Here is a 12,438-nt window from a genome sequence, read left to right on the forward strand (position 1 = left end):
TCAAACCAACAATCTCCCCCTCCAGCCCATGGGGAGATGTCCACACTTCAACTCTTCATTTGCAATTCGGTCCCACTTTGCCTTGCGCAGGCGATGTTTATCACGAGTCACTGCCTTAGTCGACATATCAATTTGGATTTTTTTATCGGTGGGGATCTTCTTGAGACATATTTCTTTCTTATTTATGGCATCACGAATCAATGGTACCTCACATCAATATGCTTGAGTGCGACAATGATATGTGGCATTCTTGCTTAATTCTAATGCACTCTGGCTATCACAATTAACCATATATTCATCTTGTTTCAAGCCCGATTCTTGAAAAAAATCTTTTTCATCAAAGCATTTCTTTGCTGCTTGATCAAAGCAATATACTACTGCTTGATGGTGGATAAAAGCTATGCATTTTTGCAACTTGGACTGCCATGAAAGCAGCTTTCCCCCATAAAAGTAAACACAAACCCTGAAAGTTGACTTTCTATCATCAAGGTCACTGCCATATCCGCATACGTGTATCCTTCTAGAATTGGTTACGAACCTCCAAAAACCTAAACACATCTTTGAAGTACCTCTCATATATCGAAGATCCACTTCACGACCTCGAGTGTACTCTACCGGATTGAGAGAAATCTGCTGACTAAACCAAGCTGCATGAGCAATATCGGCGGGTACATACCATAGCATACATAAGACTCCCCAAGCTGCAGATGAGTGCGGAATTGCTTTGCCATATCTTCCCTTTTTCTTCTTGAGTAGTAGGACAAGATTTCTTGCTAAGTGTAAAGTGATTAGCAAGAGGTGTGCTAACTGGTTTAGCACTCTTCATATTAAATCTACTCAAAACTCGCTCAACATACTTCTCTTGTGACAACCACAACTTCTTGGCTTTCCTGTCACGAAGAATTTGCATGCTGAGAATTTGTTGTGGTGGCCCTAAATCTTTCATGTCAAAAGAGCCAAACAACTGCTTTTTCAAAACATTAATCATGGCAATATCTTGTCCTACTATAAGCATATCATCCACATATAGCAGAAGGATGATAAATTTACCATCTGGAAGCACTTTAAAGTACACACAATGATCTGCATCTGTTCTAATATAGCCATGACTTATCATGAAAAAATCAAATTTTTTATACCATTGTCTTGGTGCTTGTTTCAACCCATATAAACTCTTCTTTAACCTGCAAACCATGTGTTCTTTCCCTTTAGCTTCAAAACCTTCTGGTTGATCCATGTAAATTTCTTCTTCCAAATCACCATGAAGAAATGTTGTCTTCACATCTAGCTGCTCAAGCTCGAGGTCCAAAGCGGCGGTTAATCCAAGAATAACCCGAATAGAGCTCATCTTCACAGCAGGGAGAAAAATCTCATCAAAAGTCAATTCCTTGCTTCGATTAAAACCTTTGACCACCAAAGCGAGCTTTATATTTTTACTATCTTCTCACCATCCATCTTCAACTTGAACACCCACTTGTTCTTCAAGGCTTTTTCTATCTTTAGGAAGCTCGACAAGCTCATAAGTATCATTCTTCATTAAAGAATTCATCTCCTCATGCATAGCTTTTTATCAATGTGCCTTTTTGTTTGTGATTTTTGAACTTCTTCAAAGCTTTTCGGCTCCCCTCTTGATAGCTGTAATATACTACTGAGCTGGGATATCTAGTAAATGGGACGATGTTCTCTGGGCTGATCTTACGGTGAGGGTTCTTCTCTAATTTCAGGTGAAAAGTGACAACTCCCCTTGCTCAACACTATCATCGACATCAATACATTCGATCATATCATTAGATCCATGCTCTTCATGTAATTCCTCGTCATTTGTGATAGTCTCTGTTGGAGTAGCTGGCACTGAAAAAGAAAATGTCACTATTCTTCTACGATGTTTCAAAAATCAACCAAGGTCTTATATTCACGGAAGATAACATCTACGGATCTAAAGACCTTTTTTTCTTCATTGGATCCCACAGCCTGTAACCAAACTCTGCATCTCCATAACCCAGAAAAATGCATGAAATAGCCCTGTCATCAAGTTTCTGTCTTTGCTCATTCGGTACATGTGCAAAAGCTTTGCAGCCAAATACCTTCAAATGAGAGTAACTAATATCTCTCCCAAACCATACTCTCTCAGGAACATCAAAATCTAAAGGTGTCGATGGAGATCGATTCATTAGGTAACAAGCTGTGTTAAGGGCTTCACCCCAAAATGGCTTAGGTATATTAGCCATTTTTAACATGCATCTGACCTTCTCCAGAATGGTTCTGTTTGTTCTTTCAACTACACCATTGTGCTGTGGAGTACCAGGAACAGCCTTTTCATGTCTGATGCCATGCTCCAAGCAGTAATTTTCACACTCTTTTGAAGTGTATTCACCTCCATTGTCACTGCGAAGACACTTCAAGGATGCCCCATTCTCTCTTTCCACCATGACATGAAACTGCTTGAAGTAATGAAACACCTGGTCTTTTGATTTCAAAACAAACACCCAAACCTTTTACGTGAAGCATCATCAATAAAAAGTAACAAAATATCTACCACCCCCTAGAGTTTTCCACATCAATGGGACCACATACATCGAGAATAAACTAACTCAAGAACATTAGTTTTTTTCTTTCGGAGGACTTACTAAATGAAACTTTTATGTTGCTTGCCAAATAAACAATAATCACAAGGGTTTAAACTCATACCTTTAGCAAAAGGAAATGAGAGACTTCTTTGCCAAAAATCTGCAAGCCTTTTTCACTCATATGTGCCAACCTCTTGTGCCACAAATCTAGGGAAGCTTCATCTTCAATTGCATTTAAGTCACCTTTAATCATCCTCAGTTGAGTCTTGTATAATGTATGACACAAAGTACCTCTGGCAACCACCATTGAACCTTTAGTAAGTTTCCAATTCTTGTCACCAAAGATATTGAAATAACCTTCTAGGTCCAAAGCATGAGTAGAAATCAAATTCAAACGCAACTCTGGAACATGTCATACATTTTTCAGAATCAATGTACAACCAGCATTTGTCTCCACACAAACATCACCAATACCCACTATATCTGCATAACTGCTGTTACCCATCTTTGCTCTGCCAAAGTTTCCTGATTTGTATGTAGTAAAAACTTCCTTCTTTGATGTAGCATGGTATGATGCTGCTGAATCAATAACCCACTCAACACAAGAATCAGTTACTCGGCTTTCATCCTCATTAAAGAAAAGTACAACCAGCTCTTCTTCTTCAACAGATACAGCTGCAGTGGTATTTTGATCATCTGTCTTCTTTGAATTCTTCTCATCATTTTGTTCTTTTTTCCAGATCCTGCAGTTTCTTCGCATATGCCCTTCTTTGCCACAATGATAGCAAGTGAATTTGCCTTTTGGATATGACTTGCCCCTTGACTTAGAGCGCCCTTTAGGACCTCGACTCTTACTCCTGCCTCTGTTCTCTGTAACTGTAACAAGAACCTGTGAAGTATCAATGCCCATATCTTTCCTTCTTGTCTCCTCATTATAAAGACTATCTTTTACCATAGATAAAGATAGGACACCATTCGGAGCAGAGTTGCTAAGAGACACTACCAAGGTCTCCCAACTGTCAGGCAAAGAACTCAAGAGCAATAATGCTTGCAATTCATCATCTAGTGTTATTTTCATGGTGCTCAATTGATTTACCATATCTTGAAAATCACTCAGGTGTTCAGCAATTGATCGCCCATCTCTAAGCTTCAGATTCATAAGCTTTCTGATAACAAAAGCTTTCATTTGAGCATTCTTCCTCTCATACATATTTTCTAATTTTTTCCATAGCACTTGTGCATCAACTTCTTTGCTTATATGATGATATACACTGATATCAACCCACTGTCGGATAGTTCCTACAGTCTTCCTGTGCATTTTCTCCCAATCATCATCAGATTTTCCGGTTGGCTTAGTAGCTCCTAATTTAATAGGATCATATAAATCCTTGCAATAAAGAAGGTCCTCCATCTTTGACTTCCAAATTGAATAGTTTGAAGCCGATAATTTCATCATTGTACCCGCAAAATCCTCCATTTCAATTCACACCAAGAAACACCCGGATCAACAAACCTCACTCTCTGATACCACTTGTTGAGTTTTGCACAGCAAATGCTTCTTGATATAAATAAAATAATTTTGGGTACTAAACTGAACAATAAATGAAATCAATCAAGCAGACACAAAATTTACGTGGAAAACCCTCTTATTCAGAGGGAAAAAACCACGGGCCAAACTCCGAATCAAATCCACTATCAAAATCAACAAGTACAAAAAACTCTCAAGCAAATGCACACTTGAGATCACCACCAATAATGGAGAAATACAAATAATAACTCTAGAAAACCCCCTTTCTTGAATGATCACACCAAGAAAAAAAACTAGAGAAATTACCCTCCAAGATTGCTCCAAACAAACTTGCCGATTTGAGTAGGATTCAATAAAAGAAGATATGCTTTCTTCACCTTCCTTCTTCCAATGGACACAGAGAACAAAACCACGCTTCTTTTCTTTTTTCTCACCATCGATACCTTCTCAACAGCCACATATTTATGTTTAGGGTTTCTTTTGCATTTTGCCCCCTGTCTTTATTACTAATAATAAATGGGCTGGATTGAAGTTTGGCCACCAAACCAACATTATAAAAGGTTGGTCAAGAGGTTATTGGGATATATACAAGCTTTATATAAGGTGAGGGATCGGAATACAATTTAGACTTTGGATTAAAAGAACAAATAGTTGGACAAGAATTAGTACTTTGTGAGTAATAATATGATTATTGGTTCAAATCATTGGGTTTGTCTGCAGAAAAGTTTGTAGATAAATCATATTTCATTAAAAAAGAGATGTGCATATAATATAATGAAATATACTCTTTTTGTAATTTTTATCTGTCACAAATTCATGTTTCTTTTTATTCATCATTTTCTGATATCAAAAAATATTTATTATATTTTTCAAAATTATTCTTAACACGTCATTTAACTCTCTTGCTAGAATTAAATATGAGAGAGAAATTTGAAATTATAAATTAGGGATAATTTTGGAAAGATAACTAATTTTTTTTATAAAATTTTGTGAAATAACTAAGTTTCTTGGTCCGTGAAATTCGGTTAGCCACCACAAATTTATGATGATGGTGAGAGAGAGAACAATTAGATGACCAAACAAATTTGGATTCATGGCAGGGTTTTTTTTTATTATTATTATTATAACAAGAGCCGGACCACACTCACCACACTATTCTATTTATATCTCAACCTTAATTATGCTGGGAGAAAGAGTAGAATCTTTGACCTTTCATATGAAGTCAAGTGTCTTAATTATTTAACCATTATGACTGTGGTGGTTTCATGAAAAATTTTATCAAAATATTTTTTGGCATATTTACTTTAAAATTTAATATATTATATTTTAAGTAAAAATTAATATTGTGCAAAAGCCTAAAAAAAAAATCTTCAGTAAAATTAACTATATTTGTTACTACAAAGAAATTCATTATATACTAGATCCAAAAGTAATACAAGTAAATGATTATATTTGTTATCATTTTAATAATAAAGCAGTAAAATATTTGACTTGTTTCTCAAACATGAATGAGGTGAAATAATAAATGTGTGTGAATTGAATGACTTCACGATATTGTAAAAAAAACTATATTTTCAAATGATAACGAAGACAAAAATTACATTCAATAAATATATTAAAAAACCATAACAAAATAAATTTATTAATAACTTTCATATTTATCACATTTCATGAAAATAACAAGAATTTTCAACTTTTAAATATTTTACTATTTTATTAAATAAAAGAAAAAAAATTATGATAGAGGTAGTATCAGAAAGAGTCAAACCTTAAACCTTTAACTAATGTATGAGTAAAGTGGATAAACCACAAATTTATTGAAAAGGAGCAAACTGAAAGCAACAAAGTACAAAAGAAAGTACAACAAGCATAGGAGCTAAGCAGAAGTCTGTTATCCTCACCAGAGATGAGAATAATAGAAAACAAGGAAAGCAAAAAGAAAGATAAAAGAGGAGCGATCTGAAGCCGGTGAAGTCAACCATATGGAGGCACAGGCCAGCTCAGAGGAGGAGGAGACGGACTACTCCTGAGTCTGATCAGGCGCCCGATCGCCGGTGCAGACAGAGGATCTGGAACTGAGGAAGTTTAAAGAACGCTTGATCTTCTGAGGACCCTCCGAGTCAATCAAAGAGTGGGAGTCGAATCTGCGAGTAATCAAGAAAGAATCATATTAGCCGTATTATAAATTGTAACGAGTTTGTGAACATTTTTGGTTAAAAAAATACGGTTGTTACGTTCGACCGGATATTCGGAAGATGGCTCGGGAACAGAGGTCCCAGATATTTCTGAGGGGAGGAATAATAGAGGGAATCCAATTGGTCCAAATGTTGTATACTGAGGAGGGTAAAATTTCGGTATCGAATAAACATTTGAAGAATGACCAAATTCGCTCAGCGTAGATACAGTTTAAGAAAAGGTGATCCACTGATTCAGTGTTATTATGGCAAAGGGTACAAGTGTCAGTGGCAGAAGGATTGCAACCTTTTTTGAATAGGTTCTCAAGAGTTAGAATTTTGTTATCCCAGGCAAGCCAACAGAATAATGTGATTTTTGCTAGGAGACTTAGTTTTTCCAGAAATTGGGATAAAAGTTGATTACGAATTCCTCCATCAATTAGAAAATTGTAAAAAGATTTGACTGTGAAAGTTCCATTCTTTTCTAATGACCAGAAGTAAGAGTCATCATGATCATTGGAGCAATCCGGTAAAGAATTTAGAAGTCTGATGAGATCATTTGAAGTGGGTCGATCTAAAGAGATTACCACGGAGTTGACAATAAGAATAAATTGTTTTAAGGTAATCCAAGGATAAGAACAGTCCAGAAAGAGAGAATCATAAACGTTTCTAGGTGATCTGCCATCTAACCATCTATCAAACCAGAATAGAGTTTTTTTCACCATTGCAATTGATTTGGTTAGGGCGGGAGCGGAATGAATGAAGTATGGTATTAATTCCACTAAAAAGAACGATTTATTTCTAGGGGTTGTGAGAAAAGAAAGGTTGGGGAGTCACTGTAAAAATAATTGGCTTTAATGATCATGGACCAAAGATGATTACGAGTGCGAGAATGAATTTCCACCACCATTTGCCAAGTAAGGCTTTATTGAATTCTCGGAGATTAAGGATGCTGAGCCCACCCATACTCGGGTCGGCATGATTACATTCGTGCAATTAATCTTAACCCCTTAGATCCCGAGTCCGGCCTTTCCAAAGAAAGTCTCTCCGATTTTTGTCGATATCATGTATGACCTGGGTAGGCGGTTTGAAAAACCCGACATCCAATAAAGCGGGATGGAAGATAACACGAGTTGATAAGAGTTAGCGACCCCCAAAGAGAGGTAAATTGCTTTCCATTGAGTAAGTCGAGAACGAACAGATTCAATCAGCATCGCCCAGTCAGCTCTTCTAGGGCGTTTACCAGAGAGGGGTACCCCTAGGTAAGTGATGGGGAGACAATCTCTATTGCAATTAAGAATTCTTGCGAGAGGAGGGATTCGGTTGATAACCGAAAAAGGTGGAGTAAAGACAGCTTTTTGAGAAGTTGATAGAGAGACCGGAGCAGCCTTCAAAGAGGTAAAGAATTAATTTAACAATTTTAAGGTCTTCATGTCCACTCCCGAGAAAATGATAAGATCATCGACGATATTGTAAATGGCAAATCGTCGTTAGATTGGTCAAGTTGTACCCTCAATCGAACTTTGGAGTGAATCGCGTGAAAGAACATTGCACTAAGGGTATCGACCCGCTAAGGCAAAGAGAAGAGGAGAGAGGATCACCTTGTCTTGAGGCCTCTTTTGCAGTGAATGTAACCCCTGAGTAGTACTATTAATGAGAATTTGAGTTTTGGCAGATTTGAGAATTGTGTGTATCCATGAAATCCAACGACTACCAAAGCCTCTAGCTTCTAGAATCTCAAGTAGAAAATTCCGATCAAGGAGTCAAAGGCTTTTAGCTGAAATCAACTTTAAGAGCGTGAGCCAAGAATTTTCCTTTTTGAAGATTGAAAATCACTTCTGAGCGAGAATAATATTATCGTGATACATCTACCCTTAATGAATCCGGATTGAGAATAATCCACTAATAAGCCGACCTTTTGGCTTAATCTAGAAGCAAGGATTTTGGAAATGATTTTGCAAGTGGAGTTGATAAGGCTGATGGGTCTGAATTCAGAAACTTCAGAAGGGGATTTGGTTTTGGCTATAAGAGCAATGTGAACCCAGTTGAGGCGTTCAAAGTTTAAAGTGCCATCATAAAAATCACTACAGATTTGAAATAAATCTCTCTGAATAAAACTCCAATGTTTTTGAAAGAAGAATATAGGGAAACCATCTGGACCTGGAGCTTTATCAGCGTTAAGATCGAAAACAGCATTTTTGATTTCATCAGTAGAAAAAGGAAGTTCTAGCGAGGAGAGGTCAACTCTTTCTTTGAAATTAAAGAGGTGGTGCCAATTGAAAAGAAATCTGTGAGGGATTGGGGTACCAATAAGGTTCTGAAAGTAATCAGTGAAAATTTTTCCAATTTCTTGGTTACCCTCAATCCAATTCCCATTACTTCGAATTCTAGGAATAAAATTTTTATTCCTTCTGCCGTTAGCCAGAAGGTGGAAATATTTAGTATTTGCATCACCCTCTTTAAGCCAAGTAATTCTAGATCGTTGTTTCCAGTAAATCTCCTCTTGTTTAAGTAGAGTGTGAAGTTCAGATTGGATGTGGGCGAGACGGATAGATTCATCCTCAGAAAGATTTCTACTTTCACGAGTGGTATCAAGTGAATTTAAATCAGCGAGCAAACTTTTTTTATGAATGTTAGAAGCACCAAAATTTTCTTTTGCCCAAAGGCGGAGTTTAGATTTCAAGTAGGCAAATTTTTTGGTGATAATGTAGGCCCCACAACCAACAGGATTTTGATCAGACCACCCGACCCTTGAATTAAGCTCTCTAGAAGATCGTTGGAGTACCAGGATTTTTTTGAATCGAATAATCTAGTACGCAGTGTAGTGGTTGCGAAATCCAAGTAAATGGGGGGAATGATCGGAGCCAATTCTAGGAAAAGAACTTTTGAGTTGTTCTAGGAAAAAAATAATGGCCAATCATGAGTGTATAAAAATCATCCAGTCTAACCCATAAGGGATTGGGTTGTCCATTAGTCCAAGTAAATTTGCGCCCATGTAATGGAGGATCAATAAGATTGAGGTCTCCAAGAAGTTCTTTGAGCATTAGCAATTTCCCTAGGATTAGGATTTCCAAAATTTTTATCATTAAAAGTGAAAGAAGTGTTGAAGTCTCCACAAATGAGCCAAGGTAAATCGTGTAAATTTCGACAAAGATCGAAGTTCGCTCCAGAAGTCAATTTTTAAATTCCTGTCATTAGGGCCATAAACACTTGTACATGCCCAATTAATGTTGAGTGAAGTATTTGTGAATTCAAAAGTAATTGAGAAAGTCCCCTTGTGAATTAAGGTGCCCGTGATGATGGAACTATCCCAAGCTATGATGATGCCACCAGCAGACCCGATGGCCGGAAGATAATCAAAAGAATTCAGTTTCGATCCACCAATTGTTCTCCAAGTGGAGCTATGAATTTCATTGAGTTTAGATTCTTGTAAACAAACAATATCAGCTCGTGAAGAAGAAATTATGTCTTTAACTAAATGGCGTTTAGAGGGTCTGCCAAGACCTCTGACATTCCAACATAGAATAATCATTAAAACTGATAAGGTCTAAATGTCAGATCTCGAAGGAGATCCAGAAGAGGAAGAAAAGGTTCCAGCCCTAGAAATTTCTAGACTGCGAACTTTATCAAGACATTTAAGCTTATGATTTGGGGACCCTTGGAATTTAATACCACAAGCATTGCTGTAATTAAAGAATTGTGTATCATTCCAAGAAGAAAAAACAACTGCATTAATAGAATTAGGCGTACCGTCTCTAGGATCGTCAGGTACTTTCTTCTTTGAGGATCTGGGTGGGTTAGGAATGAAACCAGCATCTTTGTTCCAACGACTAGAAGGCTTCTTTTGCCGATCACTTCTTCTAATTTGCTGTTGAGCCTGGGTGGGAATGGTAACAGCGGCAGGAAGCTTCTCCTTAGGCAGGGAGTCATGAGTTTCTAATCCAATAGTGTCTGAATTACGACCCATATCCCTGATAGGAGAATTCCCAGGATCAGGGGCGATGTTAGAAATCAGGTCGTCCGTGAGAATTTCAGAATCCAACTGATGTAAATTCTCCTCGTTCAAAATAATTTCATCATCTGCAATCCCATCAATAGGAATGTCATCATCATCCCCCCAGTCGAGCAACTCATCATCGGAATGATCTAGGGGAGTGACAGGTGGGTTAGGATCTTGAGAATAGAATTTCTCTGAGTTAATGGTAGGGACCAGTGTCCAACCACCATGAACGAAGATCCAATTATATCCATCAGGAATAGGAATAATCGGAGGTAAAGATTTAAGATGTGTAGGTAAGACATCTGTGTTATTGGAATCAATCTCCATTGGAATAACAATTTCCTTGCCTTTGATTTTAATTGAAGGATCTGATAAAGAAGTGGGTTGTATAGTTGCCGAGATAGGAGGCAAATCCGGGTTCGGAATTTGTAAAATTGGGCTCGAGTGAGAATGGGTTGATTGATTTGAATTAATTAAGGTGTTTAAAGAATCAGACCCATCTCGAGGCGAACCCAACGCTGGTGAAGGATTCTCCTTGAATTCGGGTGCAACCGGATCCCAAGGAGCTGAAAGTTCTTGTGAGACCAAGGATGTAATTTGGTTGCCTAGGGATTGGTTTGAATTTGAATTATTAAAGGAATCAGAGAGAGATGGATCCCGAGACGAGTCAGCCACCAACAAGCCTCCAATATGATCCGAAGAAAGCTGATCTCGAGGCAAACGAGTGGCCGTTGTGAGCTCCTTCTCCACGTGAGCATAGTGCATGAACAGCACGTCCCCTTCCTTGTTTCTCTCACGAGAAACCAAAGGAATCTGGGGGACTGCTGCGGAACAGTCGCCGGAGCTCCGGCTTTCCTTGACCAAGGAAGGGCCGTCCGAGCTCTTGTCGGTAGGTTGCAGGTTTCCCGGAGGTTCCGGATGGCGGGAAAATGAGGACGCGACTGGGTTCTTCACAGAAGCCGAGCCGTGAATCAACTTCGAGCGAATAATCGGTTTGCCATCATCTTCTAGTCGAACTTTGAAGCTTCTTACTCCCACATCGACGATCATCTCAATAGGAAAACGAGTGGGAGATTTGAGTCTCACTAGGGCTCTCATGAATTCAAGAGAGACATCTTCATCCTTTTGAACGAAAATAAGGTCTCCGAGGGGCTTCAGAACCTCCACAATTGAATCCCAGGGCCCAAAGAATGAAGAGGGAGATTAGATAATCCGATCCAGTTATAATTCCCGTGGCGGACGGCATGCGAACCAAATTCAAGTCCGGTGGGAGAAGTCGACTGCAGGGCCGTGTTTGGTAGAGAGGGTGATCCGATTTTTTTAACAATGAAAAAGAGTCGCTTTTAGTGCGAAGAGAGTGAGAATGAAATGGTCTCCAAACGGGGTGATGTTCTCGCATTGATCGGGTGTTTAGCGAGCGGGTGAAGTGCGAAAGATGAAGCGATTGAGTCAAGGCGTTTCCAGAGAGGACTTTGACGATCACTCGTCTCTTAAGATCCTCTTTGGAGTGAATAATAGCCTCGGAGATGGGCAAAGATACCCTAAGAGATGAGATCTCAGAGTTAAGTCGGGGAACAGGTATATGAAGCAGAGGCTTGGTGTGAGATAGCTTTCTCGTCGAACTAGGGTTCGTAGCAAGGGAACCAGAATGGGAATGCTTGAGAGGACAACGAGCAGCGAAGTGCCCAACTCCAGAGCAGCGGCGACAGGTGAGTTGATGACTAGCCATCTACTTTGATGACTTGGGTCTAAGACAGCGTTTGCAAATCTCGTCAGACTCCGGAGATCGGCGACGCTTCAACGTGGTGTTAAGAGATGAAGTGGTGTTCTCTGGGGAGGCGGGGAGGCGAGCGACATCTGCAAAGGAAACGCCGTCCTTTACAGGAGAATTCTTGTTCTTCTGAGGTTCAATCGCTTGAGATTGAGGGAGAGAAGCCAAGTGTTCGGAGGAAGAAAAGTGTTGTAGTGGTGCAGATGATCGGAGATCCCTACGGAGCCCACCATGGCTCAGCCGAGCACCTCCACGTGCTCCACCCTGCGAAAACCGGGCACCACCACGAGCGGGACGGGCGCCACCAAGAGAGTCTCGAGCGCCGCCTTGAAAATCCCGAGCACCGCCGTAATAGTCCCGAGCGCCGCCCAGGAACTTCATTTTAAGCGCAGCTTCAT

This window comes from Dioscorea cayenensis, chromosome 8 (assembly GCF_009730915.1).
Source record: "Dioscorea cayenensis subsp. rotundata cultivar TDr96_F1 chromosome 8, TDr96_F1_v2_PseudoChromosome.rev07_lg8_w22 25.fasta, whole genome shotgun sequence".
In the NCBI taxonomy this organism is placed as follows: Eukaryota; Viridiplantae; Streptophyta; class Magnoliopsida; order Dioscoreales; family Dioscoreaceae; genus Dioscorea; species Dioscorea cayenensis.